Consider the following 15,303-nt stretch of genomic DNA (forward strand, 5'->3'; position numbering starts at 1 on the left):
AGCTGGAGGGCTCCCACCTCCTAAAGAAGCAGTTGCTATGTAATTGTTGCTATGTGGGTATGTGAGCACAGAGTATTCAATATATTTCAAAGAAGACAAAAATAGTGATTTTGTTGCAAATTTTCTAAGCACAAAAATTTAATACAAATGTTTTAAAAATATTGTATCTGCCAAATCAAATTTGATTTGATCCATGGGCCATGCGTTCCTACCCTCTGCTTCTGGAATCAGTGTGTGTGTTTGATCCATAACCCTTTTAATCTTTGATGCATCACTTTTTTGTTCCATAATTCCCAACTTCACATTAAAAGTAATTTTATTTGAAAAATTCATTTAATAGGTAGAAAGTGAATGTTATGCTAAACTCCTTTTCAATAAATAATTTTTTATATTTAGTGCATTGGTGTTTTGCCTGTATGTATGCCTGTGTGTAGTTATAAATAGCTGTTGTTATAGACAGTTGTTAGCAGCCATGTTAGTACTGGGAAGTTAACTTGGGTCCTGTAGAATAACAATCCATGTTTGTAACCACTAAGCCACCTCTCTATCCCCTTGTGTTTTCAAGTGTGTCTACTAAGATTTTCCTCAACAGAAGACTATTTTTTTATAGCTGAGTCAAATATATATATATATATATATATACATATATATACATATATATATATCCTTCATTTAATTATCACACCTATCTAAAATGACACTCATCAATCCAAAGCATGTCTTAAAGGCACAATAGTAAGTATTGTTTAGAATATATTTCATTGCTCTTCAATTCTTTCATGTAATTATACATTAAATTTTTATCCTCTAAATTCTTTTTACATTTAATTTAATATTGTTTGTTTGTGTGTGTGTGTGTGTGTGTGTGTGTGTGTGTGTGTGTGTGTGTGTGTTTGATGGTGATTATGGTGAGCTCAGAAACAACTCTGTGTAATCGGTTCTCTTCTACATTACATGAATTCTGAAGATCAAATTCAGGTCATTCATCAGGCTTGGCAGTGTGTAAAGAAATTTTACCCACTGAATTATCTTACCAGCACCATGGTAGTTCTTAAGATTTCACTGCATTGTCAGCATTCATTTCCTTGGCTAATTGGCATTGGATCTAGATTTGATTTGATTTGATTTGATTTGATTTGATTTGATTTGATTTTTATGTGTCCTAGGCATAAAACAGCTTTGACCACTAAGCCAGGCATCAGGCAAGGATGAACAAAGGACTGCCAACTGCTCTGCCCATGACTAATATAAGAACAACATCAGCAGCAAGGTGCCTCTTTGCCCAAGTTCTGATTTACATTTGCCAGACAGTTTCTCTCTCTCCCTCTCTCTCTCTCTCTCTCTCTCTCTCTCTCTCTCTCTCTCTCTCTCTCTCTCTCTCACACACACACACACACACACACACACACACTATCAGTAATGAAGTCAATAAGAAATATCTTTATATTTAAAGCTAACATTTTGCTGGTATGTAACATTAAGTTTGTCATATGTCATTGTTTCTTATGTCATTGTTTCTTTTCTGTTACTGTGATAAATTACCTTAGCAAGAGCAACTTAAAGGAGAAAAGTTTTATTTTGGTTCACAGCTCCAGGTTATAGTCAGCCATGCTGAGAAAGCCATAGTGACTGGAGCTTGAGGGAACTTGTCACATTATACCTATAGTCAAAAAGCAGAAAGCAGAAAGGGTAAAGTGTTAGTGCTCAGCTTACATTGTTTTATTTTATGCAGTCCAGCATTCTTACTGAGTGAAAGGCACCACCCACAATAGACAAGTGTCTCAGATATAATTAAAGCAATCAAGAAAATCCTTCACATGCATGCTTAAAGGCTGGACCTCAAGGTAATTTCAGAGTTTGTCAAATTTGCAACACTAACCATTACAGTTACTGTCTTAAAATAGCTCAAAATATTGTGTTGAAACACTGCCTAGTGTCCCCAAGCACAAAGTAGGCTGAGATATACCCATGAGGTGTAGATTTGTATTAAGAAGCACTATTCAAGGTCAATAATATTAAAAACATTACATCACCACCATCCATCCCCTAAATTCTTTTCAACATTTAAAACTGAAATGATACATTCATCCCCAGTTCCCTCCATATTAATATCTATTATTCATTCTAATGTCAAGAGTTTGACTGGCCTAAGTATTGCAGCAATGTCAAACAGCACAGTTCTTCAGAGATACTTAAGGCTCAATTCAATACCATGCATAATAAAGTGAGCATCTACATAAAGCAAGGCAGATTAATATTTTGATTTTCAATATATATAAAAGCTATATTTACATTGTTCTTCAGTCTAAGTATACAACCATATTTATTGAAAATGTGTGCTGGAGCTAGAGAGATCGTTCAGCAGTTAAGAGAGTTTCCTGTTCTCCAGAGCACCAGAGTAGAGTTCAGAGCACTGTTAGGCAGCTCATAGCCACCTGTAACTCCAATTCCAAGAGGAATCAACCCTCTGCCTCTGTGGGAAACTGCACTCATATGTGTGTACATACATACATGCGCGCACACACACCACCACCACCAACACCACCAGCGGCACCGCCACCGCCACCGAAACCACCACCACCAGTACCACCACCAAAAACCACCACCACCAGCAGCACCACCCCACCACCTAGATCAATAACAAGAAAAATAACAAAGAAAATAACATTTTAAAAATGTACATAGACTAGTTTAATTTCTTTGCTGAAAAGTACTGTTGACCATCTGACTTATTGGGAAGTGAACAATAACACACTTAAAGCAAGGATTCCATAAACCTTCAACTTGTGAAAAGTACAGTGCAATACAAAGTAGTGTTGACATATGTGATATATATATATATATATTATTTTATTAGGTTCTTAAAATTTTACTTACTTCCAACCTCTGAACATTAGGTAGGAGAAAAAGAACGTTAGAAAGGAAAGGGGATAGACCTCTTTAGACTGCTTCCTGCTGATTAGGGGTGTTGAGTTTCTTGGGGCCAGTCAAATTTTTTAGTATCAGAATATCTCCAAATTTTCATCAAATAACAACAGCAACCAGGAACAGCAGCCTCCACATGTCCTCTCAGACTTTCCCATTTACACCCTTTCCAGAGTCCCGAGAATTAAACTATCTGCACCTGGAAAATTTCTCATGCCTGCTAGTGCAGGAGGTAAATCATAATTAGCTGCTGTAAAGCAGCCTCTTATAACACACCTGGGATTAAAACAAAAACATATTCACCTGACATAACTGGGTTTTATAAACACCAAAATTCACCAAATTCAAAAGGCAGTGCTGTACTTGTTTTCTGTAGCTTGTATTTTGTACTTGGATAATATTTCAAAGATCATCCATGTTGTTTCAAAGAACTGAATTTCCTTTCGTTCAAAATTATTTATTTTTTCTTCGTATGCACGTATGTCTGTGTGTGGATATGTGCACTGGAGTGCAAGTATCTGTGTTGCACAGAGAAAGATGTATCTCCTGGGACTGGAGCTACAGTGAATGTGAGCCATTTAATCTGTGAGCCAGAAACTGAACTTGGGTCCTTTGGAAAAGCAGTGTGTCTCCTGAGACATCTCTCCAGTTCTCTTTGAGAAAATTTTATTTTATTTCAAAGAACTCTTAAGATTTGGCACCTCCTAGTGTGTTCTATGGTGTGCTTATTTCTCATTTGACAGCAACATCTGTGTTATTTCCACCCTCAAACTTTTCTAAATAGTGCCACTATAGATATAGGCATACAGATTTCTTTGAGAGTCTAATTTCAGGTTTGGAGAGGAGGCCCAATGGCTAAAAACATTTGTTTGTCTTGTATAAAATCTGGGTTCGATTCCCAGGACTCACTTGGTAGTTCACAACTGCTCATAATTCTAGTCCTAAGGGATCTGATGCCCTTTTCTGATATCAAGAATTTTGAGTATCTTTTCATGTGTTTATAAATCATTTGTATATTATTGTTGAAAATATTTAAGTCCTTTGTTCACTTTTAAGTAAGCTCTCATAATTCATACTATTATCAATCTCTAATAATAGATATAATTGCAAATATTCTTCTGCTGATCTATAGATTACCTTTATTTTTTCTTGTTCTTATTTTCTCTGCTAAGGAGAAAATCAAGAACCTCACACATAATAGATGAGCACTGTACTACTGAGATCTCTAACCTTCATATTGTCTTTGTATGTTGGTACACATGTTTATGCATGTGTGCTGGTATGCATAAACACATACATGAAAAGGCAAGAGGTCAACATTATAGATTTTATGGTATTTATTTCCTGGGCTATCACTTTGCTATAATCCTCTCCCAAAAAATATTATTAAAAATGTTTTAAGCTAAAATAATGGCATTATGATAAAACAGTAAAGTACCTTAGCACCTCGAAACTGACATGATACTTCTTCAAATAACAACTTTAAAGTGAATTATCAAGTGTGTGATTACTATATTTCACCTATCTGAAAGCATAATGCATCTCATATTTCTCATTTTAATTCTTCATTAAAGTCATAGTGACTTTTTATGTAAAATAACCTGAGACTCAAATTATTAGTTAATTACATGAAACCATGAGATTTTGAGTTGCTTTGTATTTGTACAATATAGTATACCTTTCAACATGTCAGGGTTTTTGCCTTTAGTTAATGTTCAAAATATTTATCACCTCTGATGAACTAAGAATCACTATGGAATTCTTCACATATACATTTTAAAGGCTCAATAACACTGGGGTGTGGTACTATATGCTTACAATCCTAGAACAGGGGAGATAGAGGCACAGGGATTAGAAATTTAGGATCATCATCATCATACACATAGTAAAGCTGAAGGCTTTTTTTTGGGCTAAGACTGTCTAAATTAATTAATTCACTAATTAATTATTTAACTAAGGTTCAGTGAACTTAGTCCTATCACGTGACCAGAAAAATGATGCTCCAATAATGAGATCTATTATACAAATAAAGCACTAGTCATGAACTTTAAAGATTTTGAAATGAGAAAATGCAAATATTTCTAAGTATTTATTGTTTATACGTTAGAAGACTTGGAGGTAAAGAAAGTGGTACATAAGCTGATGATCAAATACTTAAATAAATATATCGATACATATTCTAAGCTTAACTTAGAACCAATTTTGTTTACATAGCTTTTACTGTCTCATTTCCCTAAATCAGGTATCAAATTCTTTGATTCTCCACCTCCTTTTCAGAATTGCCAGCCATATACAGGGTTAAGTTTTACCTTATGGTCTTTCCGATCCATATATTATCCATTTTCTTTCAATGTCTGCCACTTCTAAACTGTTTTACACATTTTATAAAACTTAGCTACATAATACTTCCATACATTAAAAATTTTTTGGTTCTTCATATCAAAGACTTTGAGTTGCAAAACACAATTTCCTCTGGTCCATCAAGTAATCATTATCCTGTTTGTCTTAATTTATCTTCAGTTGCTATGATAAAACTTTGACCAAAATAGTTTTAGGGAGGAAAGAGCATAGTTCTCCATCAAGGAAAACCAAGGCAAGAAACTGAGGCAGCAGAAACTTGGAGACAGGAACTAAAGCAGAAGTCATGCTGTAACACTGATTTCTGGAGTGTTTTTCATGGTTTGTTCAGCTTTTGTTTTATTCTTTTATTTTTTAAGATTATAATAAAATTGCATCATTTCTTCCTTCTATTTTATCCCATTAGAATTCCCATCTACTTCTCCTTGATCTCTTTCAAATACTTTAAAACATAAATTTTACACTTTACACTTTAGCATATATATTGTTGTCATTGTTCAACTCATGTTTAGATAGTCATACTATAGGACTAGTTTCTCACATTACTAGGAAAAACAACAACAGAGCAAATTCCCTGATCCTCTGGGGACCATAAATACTATTTCTCAGGGAGTTAACAATCTGATCAGCTTCAGCTCAGGGACTGCTGAGCCCTGTGTCACAGGTGTGTGGTATTCTCAACAATAGGCTCTTACCTTCAACCTCTTTTGGACAACCAATGGCACTAGCAATAGGATCTAATGTTTTGGAAAATTTTTGGACAATACTGAACAGCAGTTCAAAAGAGAGCTTTCACACCTGCTGTTTGTTGTTGTTGTTGTTGTTGTTGTTGTTGTTGTGTTGTTAGAAATTTGGGTCTTAGAGGGAACATTATTAACCTTATGAGAAAATTTTACTTAAACTATCTGTGTATCATTATGTATATAAACTTATATGCATTATAAATCATTTAAAAATATATCTAATGGTATTATTCTTTGATCTTATTTTACCTTCCTTTCTACTTATATTTGCTTTTGATTTAATCTAAAATCATCTGATAAAAATATACTGACCTGTTGATCCGGAACCCAGCACTCAAAGGATACACAACACAGGCCTGCCATACCAGGACCTTCAAGGTTAACCATTCTCCCAATATCTACTACAAAAAAAATTCAAAGAACAAAGTCATCCAGATGGCTTGAAGGCCCTCAAGATAACACAATCAATGAAAGCCAAGGTAAGGTAACCCATTCACAACATACCTCCTCTATTACACAGCAAGCCCTGTATATCCTAACACAACTGTAGAACAAGAAAATGACCTTGAATCAATCTTATAAAGATAAAAGAGGCCTTTAAAAAGAAAGCAATAAATCCCTTTAAAAATACAGGAAAATACAATCAAATGGATGAAGGAAATAAATAAATCTGCTCAGGACCTGAAAATAGAAATAAAAACAGTAAAGAAAACACAAACTGACAGAAACTTGGAGACTGAAAAGCTAGAAAAGAAAATGGGAACAACAGATGCAAGCATCACCAATAGACTACAGGAGATGGAAGAATGAACCTCAGGCATAGAAGATACAATAGAAGAAATTGATACATCAGTCAAAGAAAATGTTAAATCTAAAAAATTCCTGACAGAGAACATCCATAATATCTGAGAAACAATGAAGAAACTAACCAAAGTTATGGAACACAATGAAAGCAGAGTTAAGAGAATGTTAAATTGAAATTTAAACAGCATCTACAAATCTAATCCTAGAATAAATACTAGAAGGAAAATTTCAATCCAAGGAAGACAGCTATATCTATTATGCAGAGCACTATGTGCCTCCATAAAGAAATTATGATTATCATACTTACACTTTAAGAGTGTACCTGAGAGCTCTAGGAAAAAGAAAAACAAGAACACTGAAGAAGAGTAGAAATAAGGAAAAAATTAAAATCAATTATTAAATCAACCAATTAGAGACAAAGAAAACTGTGAAAAATAAATGAAAACAAGAGGTAGTTCTTTGAGAAAATAAACAAGATAGACAAATTCTCAGCCAAACTAACTAAAAGACAGAGAGACAGTATTTCAATAAATAAAAGCAGAAATTAAAAGGGAGCCATAACAACAGACACTGAGGAAACTCAAAAAATCATTAGGTCTTACTCCACAACATGTACTACACAAAAATAGAAAATCTTAAGGAAACAAATGATTTTCTAGACAGATAGCGTTCCCAAAGTTAAAAATCAAGATCAAATAAACTATTTAAACAGTCCTGTAAGCCCTAAGGAGATACATGCAGTCATCTAAAGTCTTCCAAAGAACAAAAAGCCAAGGGACAGATGCTTCTCATACCAGACTTTCAAAGAAGAGATAATAAGAATACTGCTCAAACTCTCCTATATAATAGAAACAGAAGAAATGTTACCAAACTCATTCTATGATGGCATAGTCTCTCAGATACCAAAACCACATGAAAACTGAACAAAGAAAAAATTTCAAATCAATCTCATTTATGAACATTTTTGCAAAAATACTCAAGAAAATGTTCTGCAAAATGGGGAAGAACATTGCTAGTAATTTATGAAGACAAATATTTGAAGTACATAGATTGTTTCTTTAAAGTGAAAGGAAGCTTACCTATTAATAAAAACATGCATATACATTGGGCACCATTTGATCTTTCGATAGAAGTCTGCACTGTTCAATGTTTAATTTAGTCCAAATAAATCTATTACTTTAAACACTTTTTATTATTTTATGTTGAAAACATTTAGCCTATTTAATTCTTACTCTGTGAACTATATCATGCATTTTTCTTATGTGTGTATAGTCACATAAATGGTTCTTATCTATATATTGGTTTGCTATAACATCTCACCTCTGTACCATCCGGAAATTCCTGAATTAAACTGAAGGGGTTAAAGGGTTAAAAAAAAAGAAAAAGAAAATATTCTGCAACCAAAACCAGGAAAATATCAAACACCTCATTCACCACATTCAAGTAGGCTTTATCCCAGGAATACTAAGATGGTTCAGTAAATAAAATTTCATCAAAGTAATCTCCAGAGAGCCAAATAACCCTATTAAAAGTGGGCTACAGAGCTAAACAAAGAATTCTCAGCTGAGGAATATCAAATGGCTGAGAAGCACCTAAAGAAATGTCAAACATCCTTAGTCATCAGGGAAATGCAAACCAAAACAACCCTGAGATTCCACCTCACACCAGTCAGAATGGCTAAAATCAAAAACTCAGGTGACAGCAGATGCTGGTGAGGATGTAGAGAAAGAGGAACTCTCCCCCATTGTTGGTGGGATTGCAAACAGGTATGACCACTCTGAAAATCTGGAGTTTCCACAAAAAATTGGACATTGCACTACCTGAGGACCCGGGTATACCTCTCCTGGGCATATCCCCAAAATATGCTTCAACATACAATGAAGACACATGCTCGACTATGTTCATAGCGGCCTTATTTATAATAGCCAGAAGCTGGAAAGAACCCAGATGCCCTTCAACAGAGGAACGGATACAGAATATGTGGTATGTTCACACAATAGAGTACTATTCAGGCATCAAAAACAATGACTTCATGAAATTCATAGGCAAATGGAATGAACTATAAAATATCATCCTGAGTGAGGTAATGCAATCACAGAAAAACACACGTGGTATGAATTGACTGATAAGTGGATATTATACCAAAAGCTCAAATGACCCAAGATGAAATCCACAGACCATATGGAGCTCAAGAAGAAGGTTGACCAAAATGCGGATGTGTCTCTCCTTTTTAAAAGTGAGACCAAAAAAAAAAATCCATAGGAGGGGATATGGAGGCAAAGTTTAGAGCAGATACTAAAGGAATGGCCATTCAGAGCCTGCCCCACACGTGGTACATATATATATATATATATATATATATATATATATATATATATATATATATACAGCAACTAGATAAGATTGATGAAGCTAAGAAGTGCATGTTGACAGGAATCAGATATAGATCTCTCCTGAGAGACACAGCCACAACATGGCAAATACAGAGGTGAATGCTAACAGCAAATCACTGAACTAAGAACGAGGCCCTTGTTGAAGAAATTAGAGAAAGGATTGAAAGAGCTGAGGGGCTTGCAATCCCATAAGAACAACAATGTCAACCAACCAGATCTCCTCAGGACTAAACCATTACCCAAAGATTATCCATGGACTGACCCATGCTTCCAACTGCATATGTAGTAGAGGATGGCCTTGCTGGGCACCAGTGGAAGGGGACACCCTTGGTCCTACCAAAGTTGGACTCCCCAGTGTTGGGGATTGTCAGGGGGCAAAAAGGGGGTGGATGGAGAGGGGAACACACTTGTAGAAGAAATGGAGGGGGAGAGGATAGGGGACTTATGGACAAGAAACAAGAAAAGGGAATAGCATTTGAAATTTAAATAAATATCCAAGTTAAAAAAAAGACAAGTGTATCAGATCTAATAAAGAAAAAAGATTACATTATCATCTCATTAGAGGCTAAAAAAACCTCTTACAAAATTCAACACCCCTTCATGTTAAAAGTCTAGGAGAAAGGATCACCCTGAGATGACCCTTTGCCACAGATCTCTGTACCCAGAACCCATGTGGAGAGAGCTAGATTCTCAGAAGTGCAGACATTCCTGAAAGCACAGGTGAGACCACCACTTCTACTCACATTCCTGGACCAAGTGGAACCCACGTGGAGTCCTCTGAACATAGAAACCAAGGAACAGTCTGGGACAGGAACCTCCCTGTTTCCACTGGTGCCCAGAGATCACACCCTGTGACATAGTTCTCTGTACCCAGATCCAGCTGGAAGAAAGCCAGGTTCCAAGAGTGCTGACACACAGGCATTCAGGAGGGTCAAGCCATTGTCAGAGACAAAGACCAGCTAACACCAGAGATGAGCAGAAGGTGAGAGGCAAGGGCAAGAACCTAAGCAACAGAAACCAAAACCACTTGACATCATCATAGCCCAGTTCTCTCACCAAAGCAAATACTGGATACCCCAACACACTGGAAGGCAAGATGACAACATATGATGATGTTAGAGGAAATGAAGAAGGACATAAATAACTACCTTAAAGAAATACAGGGCCCACATTTCTGACTCCAGAGGAAAACACCTAACACCGTCTGGGACCCTGGTGCACGGGGGTTCCCGGAAAAGACAGCGCAGGTCCTCCTGGTTGCCACCCTCACTGAGAGTTCAAAAACAACATCCACAAGCAAACTTGAGCTGCGGGACCCCAGGTAAGACCAACTTTTCTGCTCCAAGTGACCTGACTAGTGACCTCAGGACACACAGAGGCAAAATTCCTCTGGGACCGGACACTTCCGGTTTTTAGCTGGATTCCCAACCTTGCTGATCCCTGACCGCAGCTCACTGTTCCCAAACCCCGTGGGAGAGAGAGCTCACTACCTGGACAGGTGGGCACTCCTGATACTGCAGAGCAGAAGAGACAACCAATACTGCCCACCCCTGCCCACATCCCTGGCCCAAGAGGAAACTGTGTACAGCCTCTGGAAACCGGAAGATAGGGGCACTGGAGCTGCAGGTCCCCTGCGCCCCAGACACCACTGGAACCTGAAGGGACCAGATCAACAGTTCTCTGCACCCAAATCCCATGGGAGGGAGAACTAAACCTTAGGGAGGCAGACACACCTGGGAAGCCAGAAGAGACTACACTCTACCCACATTTCTAATTCCAGAGGAAAACACCTAACGCCAACTGGGACCCTGGTATACGGGGCCTCCCAGAAAAGGCAACCCAGGCCCTCCTGGTTGCCGCCCTCACTGAGAGCTCAAAAACAACACCCCACGAGCAAACTTAAGCTCAGGACCACAGGTAAGACCAACTTTTCTGCTCCAAGTGTCCTGCCTGGTGAACTCAGGACACAGGCCCTCAGGAACAGCTGAAGACATGTAGATAGGAAAAACTACATGCCCAAAAGCATAACACTCTGTTCAAAATACCAATCCAATTCTTCACAGAGTTACACAGAACAATTCACAAATTCATCTGGAATAACAAAAAACCCAGGATAGCTAAAACTATCCTCAACAATAAAAGGACTTCAGGGGGAATCACTATCCCTGAACTCAAGCAGTCTTACAGAGCAAAAATGATAAAAACAGTGTGGTATTGGTACAGAGACAGGCAGATAGAACAGTGGAATAGAATTGAAGACCCAGAATTGAATGCACGCACCTTTGATCTTTGGCAAATGAGCTAAAACCATCCAATGGAATAAAGATAGCATTTTCAACAAATGGTGCTGGTTCAACTGGAGGTCAGCATGTAGAAGAATGCAGATCGATCCATGCTTATCACCCTGTACAAAGCTTAAATCCATTTGGATCAAGGATCTCTACATCAAACCAGATACACTCAAACTAACTGAAGAAAAAGTGGGGAAGTGTCTCGAACACATGGGGACTGGAGAAAATTTCCTGAACTAAACCCCAGTGACTTATGCTCTAAGATCAAAAATCGACAAATGGGATCTCATAAAACTACAAAGCTTCTGTAAGGCAAAGGACACTGTGGTTAGGACAAAATGGCAACCAACAGATTGGAAAAAGAACTTCACCAAATCTTCAACAGATAGAGGGCTTATATCCAAAATATACAAAGAACTCAAATAGTTAGACCGTAGGGAGACAAATAACCCTATTAAAAATGGGGTTCAGAGGTAAACAAGGAATTCACAGCTGAGGAATGCCGAATGGCTGAGAAACACCTAAAGAAATCTTCAACATCTTTAGTCATAAGGGAAATGCAAATCAAACCAACCCTGAGATTTCACCTCACACCAGTGAGAATGGCTAAGATCAAAAACTCAGGTGACAGCAAATGCTGGCGAGGATGTGGAGAAAGAGGAACACTCCTCCATTGTTGGTGGGATTGCAGACTGGTATAACCATTCTGGAAATCAGTCTGGAGGTTCCTCAGAAAATTGGACATTGAACTACCTGAGGACACAGCTATACCTCTCTTTGGCATATACTCAAAAGATGCCCCAACATATAACAAAGACACGTGCTCCATTATGTTCATAGCAGCCTTATTTGTAATAGCCAGAAGCTGGAAAGAACCCAGATGCCCTTCAACAGAGGAATGGATACAGAAAATGTGGTACATCTACACAATGGAATATTACTCAGCTATCCAAAACAATGACTTTATGAAATTCATAGGCAAATGGAGGGAACTGGAAAATATCATCCTGTGTGAGGTAACCCAATCAAAGAAGAACACACACGGTATGCACTCATTGATAAGAAGCTATTAGCCTAAATGCTTGAATTACCCTAGATCCACAGAACACATGAAACTCAAGACAGATGATCAAAATGCAAATGTTTCACTCCTTCTTTGAAAGGGGAACAAGAATACCATTGGCAGGGTGTAGGGAGGCAAAGATTAAAAGAGAGGCAGAAGTAACACCCATTCAGAGCCTGCCCCACATGTGGCCCATACATATACAGCCACCCAATTATACAGGATGGATGAAGCAAAGAAGTGCAGGCTGACAGGAACCGGATGTAGATCTCTCCTGAGAGACACAGCCAGATTACAGCAAATACATAGGCGAATGCCAGCAGCAAACCACTGAACTGAGAAGGGACCCCCATTGAAAGAATCAGAGAAAGGACTGGAAGAGCTTGAAGGTCTCAAGCCCCATATGAACAACAATGCCAAGCAACCAGAGCTTCCAGGGACTAAGCCACTACCCAAAGACTATACATGGACTTACCCTGGGTTTCAACCTCACAGGTAGTAGTGAATAACCTAGTAAGAGCACCAGTTGAAAGGGAAGCTCTTGGTCCTGCTAAGACTGAACCCCCAGTGAATGTGATTTTTTGGGGGAGGCTGGTAATGGCGGGAGAATGGGGAGGGGAACACCCATATAGAAGGGAGGGAGAGGGGTTGGGGTATGTTGGCCCGGAAACCGGAAAAATAAGAAATACTCAAGTTAATAAAGAAAAATAATACAAAATAAATAAATAAATAAATACATAAATCTTTAAAAAAAGATATACAGGACAACATAGATAAATAGAAGATATTAAAGAGGAAACACAAGAATTCCTTAAAAAATTACAGGAAAACACAACCAAACAGGTTAAGGAATTGAACAAAACCATCCAGAATTTAAAATTGGAAATAGAAACAAATAAAGCACAAAGGAAGGCCACCCTGGAGATAGAAACCTAGGAAAGATATCAGGAGTCATAGACACAAGCATTACCAATAGAATAAAAGAGATAGAAGAGAGAATCTCAGGTGCAGAAAATATAATAGAAAACATTGACGCAACCATCAAAGAAAATGTTAAACACAAAAACCCCCTAACCCAAAACATGCAGGAAATTCAGGACATAATGAAAAGGTCAAATCTAAGGATAATAGGTATAGAAGATAGCGAAGATTCCCAAATTAAAGGGCTAGTAAATATCTTCAACAAAATTATAGAAGAAACTTCCCTAACCTAAAGAAAGATATCCACATAAGCATACAAGAAGAATAAAGAACTCCAAATAGATTGGACCAGAAAAGAAACTCCTCCTGTCACATAATAGTCAAAACATCAAATGCACAAAACAAAGAAATAATATTAAAAGCAGTAAGGGAAAAAAGGTCTTGACATATAACGGCAGACCTACCTGAATTATATCAGATTTCTAACCAGAGACTATGAAAGCCAGAAGATCCAAGGCAAATGTCCCACAGGCCTCAAGAGAATACAAATACCAGCCCAGGCTACTAAATATAACAAAGCTCTCAATTAACATAGATGGAGAAACCAAGATATTCCATGACAAATCCAAATTTACACAATATCTTTCCACAAATCCAACCCTACAAAGAATAATAGATGGAAAACCACAATACGCGGAGGGAAACTACAGTCTAGAAAAAGCAAGAAAGTAATCTTTTTTCAACTAACACAAAAGAAGAATGCCACACAAACATAATTCCACCTCTAAAAATAAAAAAAAGTCACTATTCCTTAATATCTTTTAACATCAATGGACTCAAATCTCCAATGAAAAGACGTAAACAGACTGGCTACAAAAAGAGGACCCAGCATTTTGATGCATACAGGAAACACACCTCAGTGAAAAAGACAAACACTGCCTCAGAGGAAAAGGCTGAAAAAAACATTTTAGAAAGCAAATGTTCCCAAGAAACAAGCTGGAATAGCCATTCTAATATCGAATAAAATTGGCTTTCAACCAAAAGTTACCAAAAAAGATAAGGAAGGAAATGTCATATTCCTCAAAGGAAAAATCCATCAAGATGAACACTCAGTCCTCAATATCTATGCTCCAAATGCAAGGGCACTGATATTCATAAAAGAAGCATTATTAAAGCTCAAAGCAGATATTGCATCTCACACCAAAATAGGGGTAGACTTCTACACCCCACTCTCATCAATGGACAGATCATGGAAACAAAAACTAAACAAACAAACAAAAACTAAACAGAGACATAGAGAAACTAACAGAAGTTACGGACCAAATTGATTTAACAGATAGCTATAGAACTTTTCATTGTTAAACAAAAGAATATACTTTTTTCTTAGCACCTCATAGTACCTTCTCCAAAACTGACCATATAATCAGTCACAAAACAGCTGTTAACATATACAAGAAGACTGAATAATCCCACATATCCTATGAGATCACCATTAACTAAGACTGGTCTTCAATAACAAAAAAATTGATAGAAATCCCACAATACACATGGAAGCTGAACAATGCTCTACTTAATAAAAATCTTGGTCAAGAAAGAAATTAAAGGCTTTTTAGAATTTAATTGAAATGAAGGCACAACATACCCAAATTTATGGGACACAATGAAAACAGTGCTAAAAGGAAAACACATAGATCTAAGTACCTCCAAAACTGGAAAGAGAAGACACTAGCAGTTTGACAGTACACCTAAAAGGTCTAGAACAGAAAAAAAAGCAAATACACCCAAGAGGAGTAGACAGCAGGAAA

General features: G+C 37.2%; 1 non-coding gene across 1 annotated transcript; it reads right to left on the reverse strand.

Moving 5' to 3' along the window:
- Positions 1-1,153: 1,153 nt before the first annotated feature.
- Positions 1,154-1,296, reverse strand: LOC120101263 (small nucleolar RNA SNORA48). Its single transcript, XR_015679326.1, has one exon. It is a non-coding gene; the product is annotated as a small nucleolar RNA SNORA48 (small nucleolar RNA).
- Positions 1,297-15,303: the final 14,007 nt, after the last annotated feature.

This window comes from Rattus norvegicus, chromosome 2, assembly GCF_021556685.1.
Source record: "Rattus norvegicus strain SHRSP/BbbUtx chromosome 2, alternate assembly SHRSP_T2T, whole genome shotgun sequence".
In the NCBI taxonomy this organism is placed as follows: Eukaryota; Metazoa; Chordata; class Mammalia; order Rodentia; family Muridae; genus Rattus; species Rattus norvegicus.